Below are 12,500 nucleotides of genomic sequence, written 5' to 3' on the forward strand. Positions count from 1 at the left end.
AGGGAGGAGAGAGAGAGGAGAGAGAGAGAGAGAGGGAGGAGAGAGAGAGAGAGGGAGGAGAGAGAGAGAGACAGAGGAGAGAGAGAGAGGGAGGAGAGAGAGAGAGAGAGAGAGAGGGAGGAGAGAGAGAGAGACAGAGGAGAGAGAGAGAGGGAGGAGAGAGAGAGAGAGAGGGAGGAGAGAGAGGGAGGGAGGAGAGAGAGAGAGGGAGGAGAGAGAGAGACAGAGGAGAGAGAGGGAGGGAGGAGAGAGAGAGAGAGGGAGGGAGGAGAGAGAGAGGGAGGGAGGAGAGAGAGGGGGAGGGAGGAGAGAGAGAGAGGGAGGGAGGAGAGAGAGAGGGGGAGGGAGGAGAGAGAGAGAGGGAGGGAGGAGAGAGAGAGAGAGGGAGGGAGGAGAGAGAGGGAGGGAGGGAGGGAGAGGGAGGAGAGAGAGAGAGGGAGGGAGGAGAGAGAGGGAGGGAGGGAGGAGAGAGGGAGGGAGGAGAGAGAGGGAGGAGAGAGAGAGAGGGAGGGAGGGAGGAGAGAGAGAGAGGGAGGGAGGAGAGAGAGGGAGGGAGGAGAGAGAGGGAGAGGGAGGGAGGAGAGAGAGGGAGGGAGGGAGGAGAGAGAGGGAGGGAGGGAGGAGAGAGAGAGGGAGGGAGGGAGGAGAGAGAGAGAGAGGGAGGGAGGAGAGAGAGAGAGAGGGAGGAGAGAGAGAGAGGGAGGAGAGAGAGAGAGAGAGGGAGGGAGGAGAGAGAGAGGGAGGGAGGAGAGAGAGAGAGGGAGGGAGAGAGAGAGAGGGGAGAGAGAGAGAGAGAGAGAGGGGGAGAGAGAGAGGGAGAGGGAGAGGGAGGAGAGAGAGAGGGAGGGAGGAGAGAGAGAGAGAGGGAGGAGAGAGAGAGAGAGAGGGAAGGAGGAGAGAGAGAGAAATGGAGAGACAGAAGAGAGAGAGAGAGGTATAAATGGAGAGACAGAAGAGAGAGAGAAAGAGGTAGAAGAAAGAGGTAGAAATGGAGAGACAGAGGAGAGGGAGAGAGATGCAAGTAGGTGAGAAAGTTTTTCCGAAGACTTGTTCTGAAGATCATCAGTGTGTATACACCGCGCTCGTCTTTCTCAAGACATCCTCCTACTTTTAGACATCACAGAAGAAGCACATACCAATAACACCATGGGGGAGTCTCTTACGCAACACAATTATGTAACACAGGTTTGAAGACAGGAGGATATAGGTCAGGGTAACCAATAAAAGCAGCCCTCTGTCAGGAGGAGGGAGCTGGAGGCAGACGGCCTTTAAGCCTGCTGAGAGGCCGATAGATCCACACACACACACACACACACACACACACACACACACACACACACGTCTGGAGGCAGAGGGTCTAGCTGTCTAAATTGATCAGGTTCCAGTGTCACCATGAAAGGCCCTGAGGGTGAATTGTCAGGTGTGTGTGTCCTGAGGGCGACCTCACATCAGGTAAACAGAACACCCGGGGAGGCTGAGGGAGGTAGAACACCAGGGGAGGCTGGTGGAGGTAGAACACCAGGGGAGGCTGGGGGAGGTAGAACACCAGGGGAGGCTGAGGGAGGTAGAACACCAGGGGAGGCTGGTGGAGGTAGAACACCAGGGGAGGCTGGTGGAGGTAGAACACCAGGGGAGGCTGGGGGAGGTAGAACACCAGGGGAGGCTGGCGGAGGTAGAACACCAGGGGAGGCTGGGGGAGGTAGAACACCAGGGGAGGCTGGGGGAGGTAGAACACCAGGGGAGGCTGGGGGAGGTAGAACACCAGGCGAGGCTGGGGGAGGTAGAAATCGGAGGAGAGGATCATTGTAATGCATGAATGGAATCACACACAAACACCATTCCTCATCCTATTCCGTGCATTACAATGATCTTGTCCTCCGATGACTACCTACCTCCACCAGCCTCCTCTCTGAAAGACACGCGCCTAAAAATGACCGTTTGCCCTCTGGATGGATCCCTGCGTTCCACCTCATACGTCAGCCGCCTGAATCGATACATCTTCAAACTCATGGATCCGAGCGTGGCCGCTGCAGAACCCGACCCGCTGGGGGGGGGGCTGGTATCGATCCGGGTCGATTAATAGAGCCGGAGGGCTGGAGGGAACATGGCCTAATCCCAGCCTACTGGGTGTGTGTGTGTGTGTGTGTGTGTGGGGGGGGGGGATCATCGACTGATTCTGTGGTGTGACCTCCAGCGCTACACTGTGTGTGTGTGTGTGTGGGAGGGGGGTGACAGAGACAGTGACAGAACGAAATAGAAAATGAAGTGATGTTGTCACATCGACGAGAAGGAAAAACACCTCCTAGTGTTGTGTCTCCTTTCCTCTCTGCCCCCCACCTCCCCCCCACCCACCGAGAGATAGAGAGAGAGAGAGAGATATGGAGAGAAAGAGAGAGAGAGGGGAGAGAGAGAAAGAGAGAGAGAGATAGAAAGATGATAAACTCTGCCAGCGAGACGAGAGTGCCCCCCGTTTTCTACCGAGTAACTTAAGACGTTGTAGACAACAACCAGCCACTTTGTGTGTTTTGCGATTGTAAGGTGCGTCTCAACCCAACTCCACCTACAGAGGAACCGCTAGTGAGGTCAGCCAGGGAGGAGGGACACAGAGAGGAAAGAACCTGTTGTTTGTACAGATGCTAAAAGGTCCAGCTGGTTCTTGTTGTGTGAGAGAGAGAGAGAGAGAGAGAGAGAGAGAGAGAGAGAGAGAGAGAGAGAGAGAGAGAGAGAGAGAGAGAAAAGCACAGAGGGCGGGAGAGAGAGAGAAAGAGAGAGAGAGAGAAAAGCACAGAGGGCGGGAGAGAGATAGAGAGACAGAGAGAGAGAGAGAGAGAGAAGCACAGGATCCATACAGGACTGTTATCAACCTGCACACAGGAGGATGAGCTGCGTACGCAGAGACAGGAGGAGGCAATCTCCCAGCGTCCCTGAGGGGGTTGAAATAATGACACGCTACGCACCGCTACGCACTGCTACGCACCGCAGAGCAGACACAGGTGGGGGAGACCCCACGCTACCGGATTCCGCGCATTCCTTCCACAGTGACACACCCCTGGATTACACAGGATCGCATTCCTCTGTAAACGCAGGGGCGCGTACAACACAAGTCTGTACAGTTCACACAAGGTTGAGCCCCTGTTGTTGAGGCTTCTGTGATTGAGCATGCTACTTAAACTCACTTAAACTCACAGCTATAGGTACAGAGACATCCACGTCCCGTTGTTGACTGTACAGAGGATGACCGAATAAGGTAAAGAGAGGGAAGCATAGCTTGCTTTGGTGTTTCTTCAGGTGATCCAACCATTGTCTTCTCTATCAGCCTGTGGGCTGGGAGGCTTGGCGAGGAGAAGGGCTTATCAATTGGATTTTATTTGTATATTAAAGAAGTTATTTTAAAACTCCCATTTTAACCAGATACGCTCCTCAGAAATGTCGACTTTTTAAAATGTCCACGGGTGTCTACGGAATAGTTTTTAGTTACTGTGCTGCTCGGACATGGCGTAAAGGTGATATCTAAAATATCTATCTATCTAAAATACGCAACATTTCATCTTGACTAGGTCAGATTGGATTACCAAATCCAAAATCCCTATCCGAATGATCAGAATCACATTTTTCAGTTTTGAAACAACCAATTCTAAGATTTAATTCCAATCCGATTGCAGACATCTGATTAGACATCTGATTAGATATGTTTTAAATGACTGGCTACCAGGCTATTGCGCTTGTTCAGGGAGCTGAGACAGTGACCAAATACACCAAACAAATGCCTCTTCGGCTGCAACTCTAATGTGAAACCTCAGACCAAACTCCAGTGAAGACCTTGGGAATCATTCACCTCCTCTATGGTGGAGCACGCAGGGTCAGACTCAGGAACAAGTCTCCTCTCGCTCGATGACCCATCAGGAGCAGCCAATCAGCCGACATCTGGCAAATCTATACATCTATATGGTAGTAAACACCTATTACCGCTCTATACATCTATATCTATTAAACACAGCATACTGTATAACTAGCACGATCTCAAGTCAGTGGCCCTTGACACACACAGCGTAATGACAATGCAGTTGCCTAGCAACCACAGATGGCACAGCCGCCTTGCTCATGACTGAAACCACCCCTGATGATGGTGATGATGATGATAATGATGATGCTGCTGCTGTTGGATTTTCCTTAGGGTGACTCCATGGCTCCTTTTGATGTTTTCACTCGTCACCAGAAGTGAAGCTCGAATTAAGTGGAATTAAAGTCCGCATGAGTTTAGACGACTTCCTCCCACCAGGGGCTCGAGTCGAAGAGGAAAGAAGTAGACTTTAGATTAGAATGGTTAGAAAGGCCTGGAGTCGGGCCTGACAGAGCTCTATAAAAGGAGAGCAACGTTTGGGAACTGTGCTTGTGCCTTCAAGGCCCATATTAGTCATGCAGACATTTCTTAAGCTGATGTATGAAGTCCTGCTGCTGCTATTGCACAATAACTCAAGTCTGAAGTATGTGTGTTTTGGGGGATTACGGCCTCCTTAAAATGATTTCCTACCCACATGCCGTCACATGCATGTGTATGACATTTCATATAGCATAGAGCTTTGTGTGATGTGGCTAGCCTGTTTGTAGCCAAATGTACTCCTCCCCTTCACCGGCTATTTTGTGACGGAGTCAAACAATTTTGACACATTTTACTGAGCATTGCCCCTAGTTATACTTGGTATTATCTCCCAAACAGCTCTGTGACTTACTAACGTCATGACTCGTCGCTTCCGTTCTTGCAGTATTATTCTCAATAAATGGACTGCACTTATATATCGGCTTATTCCAAAGCGCATTACAATGGCCTGTCACTCATCTACCTCCTGAGCCACAGCGTCAGGATGAAAGTGGGCACACCTCAGGGATCTCAGGAACAAACTGAAACAAACAGCCAACAGATTACTCTGGGAGGCCCAATGGATTCGGGAAATATGACACGTGATGCTGCTCTTGGTTTTCAATCTAGCTCAGCTGTCCTTGAGGGAGACAGGTGCACACGTGGACAGGCAGTCCTCCACTGAGTCAGAGAAGGTGAGACACGGCCAGCCAGCACGGCTCTCATTTCACTGAGTCAGAGAAGGTGAGACACGGCCAGCCAGCACGGCTCTCATTTGGGCAGTGTTCTCATCACCTCAGCCAAAGAAACAGTGAACGGTTCACTGAAAGCAAAGTGTGGCAGCAAAACAAGGTGAAGCATTTCAATTCAAAGTAACTCAATGTCAACACCACTTACAACATGAGACATTCCATGGGATGCTCCCAGGCTAGATCTACTCACGTCGACAAGTGGAGGCAGACATCGGAAGACAGGCGTATTACATTGTAATACATCAAAGTATTACATTATTAAGTAATAGTATTAGTTTCTTTTTCATGTGTTTTTAGCCCATTCCTCGCTCATTCCATGTATTACAATGAGCCAGTCCTCCGATTTCTACCTCCACCAGCCTCCCTTGTTATATACTGATCCCAGCAGAGGAAACCAAACGATCTGAACTGTGCTGGGAGATGTTCTCAGGTGGATATCCAGGTGACCCCACCCACATTTTAGAGAGGCACCTCCCTCATGATTGGCGAGGACTGACAGGACATTGAGAGCTCTCTTATTACTCTCTTCTGTACAAATGATGTGACGTAACACACCTGACCAACCAGGAACACAGTGTGTGGAGCAAACTGTCCCACCACTTTTAGGGTACCCTGACTAATATGTACACAAACACCATCAAATAAAAGCTGAGCATCTCCACTTTAACCGTATAGTCAGTTGATAGGTTTAAGATGTTGTTAGATTTAAAAGACCTTGGAGTGTAAGGAGCCAGTAGAAGAAACAATGCTTCACTGTCCCATTACTTACACTAAGGCACCCTCCATCTTAGAAAGGCACATTCCCCCATGATTCGAGGCGACTGCTCCCATAGTGCTAAATTATGAATGCATCCACACTAGGCTCAAGGGCTTTATAATACACAGGCAATGAGAACATTCATTTCACCCTGAGGGGCTCAAACACAGAGGGAATGGCAAATGCAGTGGCCTGGAGAGATACGTCTATATGTTCCTCCTCCTCTTCTATGATTAAGCTCGTCTCTTGGCAGGGAGTCAATCTATCATTCTCCCAGAGGGCTAAATAAACAATGAGGGCAGACTTTTATCGAGGCAATACTTTTGAATACGATCGAAGGCGGGGGGAATCAAGGTAAGGCCGCCAGGAGAAGAAACATAAATCTCATCACTAGACTATACAGACTTATACGGTTGTTATGGAGTAGAGAATGGTTATTATGGAGTAGAGAATACAGAGTGAACAACAATATGGTGTGTGTGTGTGTGTGTGTGTATGGTGTGTGTGTGTGTGTGTGAGAGAGAAAGAGAGTGTGTCTATTGTGTGCGTATTTATTTGTAAGTGCGTGCATGTGTGTGTTTGTGAGTCTCGCTCAGGGAATTACTACCATAAAAGAACAGCGGACTCACCCAGAGGTGAATTATGGGAATTTGCACCCATCTGTTCCCGTCCCCTCCCTTATATTTCTGGTGCTGCAGTGTTAAGCCGACACCAGATTTTAAGACCTGTTTACAAACTCAGCGCTTGGTCACACTCCGCCACGGCGAGCCTCCGTACTGTAAACCCCTGCGTCGGGTTCCCACTGGATGGTGAAGTGTATTCGGGTCCAGGGAACACGAAGTATATCTTCCTGAGAGTTTAGGTCTCATGAAGTTAGCTGCTAGCCTAATGTCGAAGCTAAAGCAATCACAGACCCATCGGAAATGGGGAACCTGGTGCCCCAGAGGAAACCTCAGCTCTGTTTCTCCCCCAGCATCCACAACTCATTGTATCGGAGTGCAAGGCTATCGACAGGAGCTTCTCATGTCCTCTGATGGAATTACATCCAGTCATCCAGGAGGTGATTGGATTCCAGACGTCCTAACTAGGTTAAGGTGCTGGCTGGGTCCAGGCCCGGGAACCAGAAGTCAGTTTATTGTTACATCCCAGTAACATTCTTAGGCTTCGGTTCCTCTACATAGCAGCAACAAGAGAAACATGGCAATGTGTGGTCAGGGGGGGATAGGGAAGGTATACAGTGCCTTGCAAAAGTATTCACCCCCCTTGGCTTTTTACCTATTTTATTACATTACAACCTGTAATTTAAACATTTTTTTAATCAGAATTTTATTTGATGAATCTGCACAAAATAGTGTTAGTTTTTAAATGAAATGAGAAATATATATGTATGCTATGTCTGGCGCACACCGAACACATCCCATCACCCCAAGAACACCATCCAGTGAAACATGGTGGTGGCAGCATCATGCTGTGGGGCTGTTTTTCAGCAACAGGGACTGGGAAACTGGTCTGAGTCGAGGGAAAGATGGATGGTGCTTAATACAGGGATATTGTTGAGCAAAACCTGTACCAGTCTGTAAGTGATTTGAGACTAGGATGGAGGTTCACCTTCCAGCAGGACAACGACCCCAAGCATACTGCTAAAGCATTTTTTTTCATAACCCAACCCTGACTTGTACTTCTCAACAACTTTGTCTCGGACTTGTTTGGAGAGTTCCTTGGTCTTCATGGCAGTGTTTGGTTGGTGGTGCCTCTTGCTTAGGTGTTGCAGCCTCTGGGGCCTTTCAGAAAAGGTGTGTATATACTGACAGATCATGTGACACTTAGATTGCATACAAGTGGACTTCATTTCACTAATTATGTGACTTCTGAAGGTAATTGGTTGCACCAGAAGTTTTTAGGGGCTTCATAACAAAGGGGATGAATACACATGCCAATTTTCAGTTCTTTATTTTTTAAAATTCTTTTTCTATATATATATTTCTCATTTCATTTAAAAACTAACACTATTTTGTTTAGATTCATCAAATAAAATTCTGATTAAAAAAATGTTTAAATTACAGGTTGTAATGTAATAAAATAGGTAAAAAGCCAAGGGGGGTGAATACTTTTGCAAGGCACTGTATATGAAATAGCTGTAATGAAAAGTAAAAAAAAAATATATATATACAGTATATACTGTATATATAAAGATTTTCCCACTGATGTGTTAGAAATGTAATTTCTGTATGGTTCCACTAATTTGTCAAAATTGCCAAATGTGCGCAGCTCCGCTGCAAATCCAGGGAGACGAGAAGTGAGGCAGTGACGAGTTCTGCATGAGGTTGGTTGGCGGCTGTTGGCGGCTTTTGGCTGCCCCCCCCCCCCCGATCTAACTGTTGTCGCCCCCTGTGCAATCCTCCTGAAAATGAACTACAGGGTTCCCACACCTTCTGAAACATCCAATTCAAGCACCTTTCAAGGACTTTCAAGACTCAATTCCCTCAAATTCAAGGACCCAACACGGCATAGTTTGAGACAGAACTAGTTGACAAGCTAAGTAAAACATTTTTTAATATATAGATAATTTTTTATAGAGAGAGAGAGACCTTGATTTCTTTTCCTCAAATTCACAAACTTTCAAGGATTTCAAGGACCCGTGGGAACCCTGGAACTAGATCCGGCCCTACTGACAGTCAGCCGCTCTGCTCCGCTGACGCAGTGGAAAGAGTGGCAGAGGATCACCGTGGCAAAAGGGCAGAGAACAGAGCCACGTCGTGTTGCTTCTGACAGCGCGGTGTAAACAAAGGACAAAAGGGAGAAGGCGTGGGTTCCCTATCTGAGGCTGAACAGGCAACAGCGACGCAAGTAGAGGAGGTCGTACAGTCAAAAACTAAAGTTTGGACACTGAGCAGGGAGCACATGGTCTGGGAAGAGAGCTAGAGCTCCAATTTGCTTGTGCAAAAAAGTTAGTTAAGTCGGCCCATCTTAACTGTAATATTTGTCATAGACTCGCTGCGATATTCTCCAATGGGAGTTTTGAATACTGCAACTACGGTTTTACATAATATGATGTGGTTGAATAGTCAATCAGTGTTTTCTCCAAAACATTGTTAAAGACAAGGTACAATAAAGAAAATACTTCTGTGGGGTATTCTGGGTTGTTCGGTATGATTTGCTCTGCTCAGTACTATTTGTTTAAGCACGTGGACTTCAGGTCATATCAGGAGGTGTTAATAGATGGGATTAGAGTAATGAGCTGGTCCAGGATCAGGAATGAGAAACTCTGGGATTAGGGGTTTCCTAGGCTAAAAGTCGCCATGACAACGTCGCACTGCAGCAAGGGAGATACATCCTGCCTTCGGTTAATAAGGTGCTCATACATATTAATGTCAAAATATTGAAGGATTATGTAAGAGGATTATGTAAAGTACTTCCGGAGATCTTAATGTATACCAACCGAACTGCTGGGAAACCAAATGTCCCAGAAGTCGTGTTGTTTTTCATATCACAGCAGCTCTATACCGTTGGCGTACATCCACCGAAAATGACGCACTTGTATGACGCTTTTCTCACTCTACCGCTTTCTTAATCTCACGCTATCAGTCACTGTGGGGGGGGGGGCATTCAAGGAGACGTATAACACTGTTTCTGCCCATGTGGTTGTGCTACCTGGCTGTTTTGACAGCCGGGGAGATTAAGCAGCCATGATGTCTTTAGGCACGCATATCAGCAGAGGAGGAACCCCGACGCCGACGTAATTTCATGGGCTGTCGCAAGTGGTTACTGAGAGTGACAGGGGGTGATGGCTCAGAGCTCAGAGTACAGCATCCCAGCTGGTGCTCCTGCCTCCCCCTCCTCCCCCATGACAGAGGAAGCACCCTCCCCCCCCACCCCCGCACCTACTATCACCACCACTGCCTCACTTACAGCATCTACTCCCCTGGGAGACTCACGTTTGATACCATCCCTCACTGCATCCCATGCATTATGATGAGCCCTCCTGTCCTCCGATTTCTGCCTCCACCAGCCTCCCCGAGGGCCTCGTATATAAATGTTGTGTACGCAAAAAAGCATGCATATGCAACTTTGACGAGCATTTTGGGATTTATAAAAAAATTAATACAATTGCGTGAAAATGTGCAGTCCTCCATGCATAAATCGAAATATTACCTCTCACATATATGAAGAGTTCCCTGGAGGGCACACAAAACATATATCTGCATACTTGATATTCATACAAATATATTGGCTTTTTACATTCATATTCATTGCACACATACTGACTTTATATTCATTTACTTATACTCACTGTAATACCGTAGCTTATACTGTCCCACCATGCGCACTGTGTTCTAAATCAGAATCTTTGTGTGCGGAAACGTTCTTGCTCGTTTACGCTAGTTCTACGCAAAGTTTTATAAACGAGGCTCCTGGTCTTGAGCATAGTGGGCTATGGGACGTTGGGATGTGGTGACAATGTGCACTTAGACCTACTGTGGGAGTCAATAGAACAGAACTTAATGGGCCGGTTTCACAAACAAGGCTTTAAGTCTAGTCCTGGACTAAATCACACTATCAATGTAAAAAAAAAAAATCTCCTTTGAAGATGCTTGTTAATCTAGGATTAGGCTTAAGCCTTGTCTGTGAAACCCACCCATTAAGTCCGTTTATTAGAATACAATGGGGAAACGCACCTGGGAGAGGCACTGGGTTTCCCCCAGTGTGGGGTGGGGGCTGGTGACTGGTCTGTACTGGTCTGTACTGGTCTGTACTGGTCTGTACTGGTCTGTACTGGTTTGGGGTGGCATATTTGATTGCTTCAGGGGCCCTTGCGGGGACATGCCGAGGCTGGCTCAGCTGAGGGTGGGTGATGGGGCGGAGGGGCAAGGTGAGGTAAAGCAGAGCTGACACCTTCTCCACGGGGGGTCCTGTGAACTGAACCATCTCACTGGGGGAGGAGGAGGCGGAGAAGGAGGAGGAGGCCCTACAGCAGAGATCAGAGCAGCCCTCCAGCACATAGAGCAGAGGTGGTCCTCTGTGGCTCAGGTGGTAGAGCACGGCGCTAACAACGCTTAGGTTGTGGGTTCAATTCCCGCGAGGGACCGTATATATGCTAACAAATGAACTCACTGCAATGTTAGTAGCTTTGGATAAAACGGTCAGCTAAATGGCGTCTATATCACATTATATATCACAGAAGAGAAGAGGTCCCCTTTAATTAAACCTACACAATGACAACATGGCTGAGACAGTGTTGAACATCCACAGAGCAGCAAGTCTCTCTCTCTCTCTCCTGCACACAAAGCCAGCATACAGTAGACCAAGGCTGGCACAGAGCCTTTCTTTAGCAGATGCTAAACAATTAAGCACAGATCAGCGTCGGCAATAGTACGCTAACGAGGAGTCTTTCAGGCGAGCGCCAGTGACAACGACATTCAGAATGAAGGAATCTGTTGAGGCGCAAAACTCCACTGGTCCACTAGGGATGCACTGATACCCATACCAGTACTGATACTGTGTTCATGTACTTGCGAAACTACTCGGATACATCCGCTCCCGATACCACTTCAAGTTCAAGTTCAAGTTCAAGTTTATTGTGTATTAATACAATGAAATTCTTCAGCCTCGTCTCTCTCTGTAGTATCACACACAACAACATAATCCACAACACAACAAAACAACAATACAGTACAAGGTCTTAGTGCAGGGTGGAAAGTGCCAAGTGCAGTGCGCATGGTTCAGCTGTTCAGCAACCTGACTGCCTGTGGGAAGAAACTATTTCTGAGGCGGGTGGTGTGTGAGTTGATACTTCTATAGCGTTTACGGGATGACAACGAAAGTGACATAGAACGTGAACACAAACAACAAAACGAGAGCAGGACGAAGCATGTTGCCATAGTACGCCGCCATCTTGGGTCCCAGTGTGACGTCTCTCTCTCTATCTGTCTGTCTCTCTCTATCTTTACGGCAAGGTAGCGTAACCTCTCGTAACGTAACCACGTGGCGGAGCTGTTACAGCTCTCAGGCTTGCGGGGTCCATACAGACGCTGCTGCTACTGCCAGCCCTATCTTTGTAACAAATAAAACATGTTTTCAAAGTCGTTGTTAGCACTGTAATGGTATTATTAAGTTCTCGTATCGGTACTCGGTATCGGTAAGCAGTCGGGTGCGTCCCTGGTCCTAGATATCAAAGTCAATTACATTATGAAGTCAAGAGAAATCTGCGTCGGAGAGCACGGCCAAAGCGACTTTTCACACACGCACATATGGCGGTTCATCTCAAGGTCACATCCGACATGCTATCCTCTCCATCTCTCACACACACACACACACACACACACACACACACACGTACACACACACACACACACACACACACACACACACACACACACCATTGCATAGCAACTCGTTTTTGAAAAAACAGAATGTTGTGATGATTTAGCAGAGGTGGCTGGAAATAGCAGATATCAACTGCTTGTTGCCGGGGGTAACTATTGACTGACACTAATTAATGGATCTAATGAGTCCCTATGTACCAGGGTTGGGCGGTAATACAGTAATACTGTACCACAGTATTTGTAAAATAGCAACGATGTCAATACTAATACGGTCAACACAGTCATAAAACAAAATCTACTGCGCAATGTGC

At 47.6% G+C, this 12,500-nt stretch overlaps 1 protein-coding gene across 2 annotated transcripts in view; it reads right to left on the reverse strand.

Moving 5' to 3' along the window:
- Positions 1 to 12,500, reverse strand: part of LOC308170166 (tumor protein p53-inducible protein 11-like) — a 65,788-nt gene that overhangs the window by 22,400 nt on the left and 30,888 nt on the right. The gene's annotated exons all lie outside the window — the stretch shown is intronic.

The sequence above is a fragment of the Nansenia antarctica genome (genome assembly GCF_963989245.1).
Source record: "Nansenia antarctica genome assembly, chromosome: 14".
In the NCBI taxonomy this organism is placed as follows: domain Eukaryota; kingdom Metazoa; phylum Chordata; class Actinopteri; order Argentiniformes; family Microstomatidae; genus Nansenia; species Nansenia antarctica.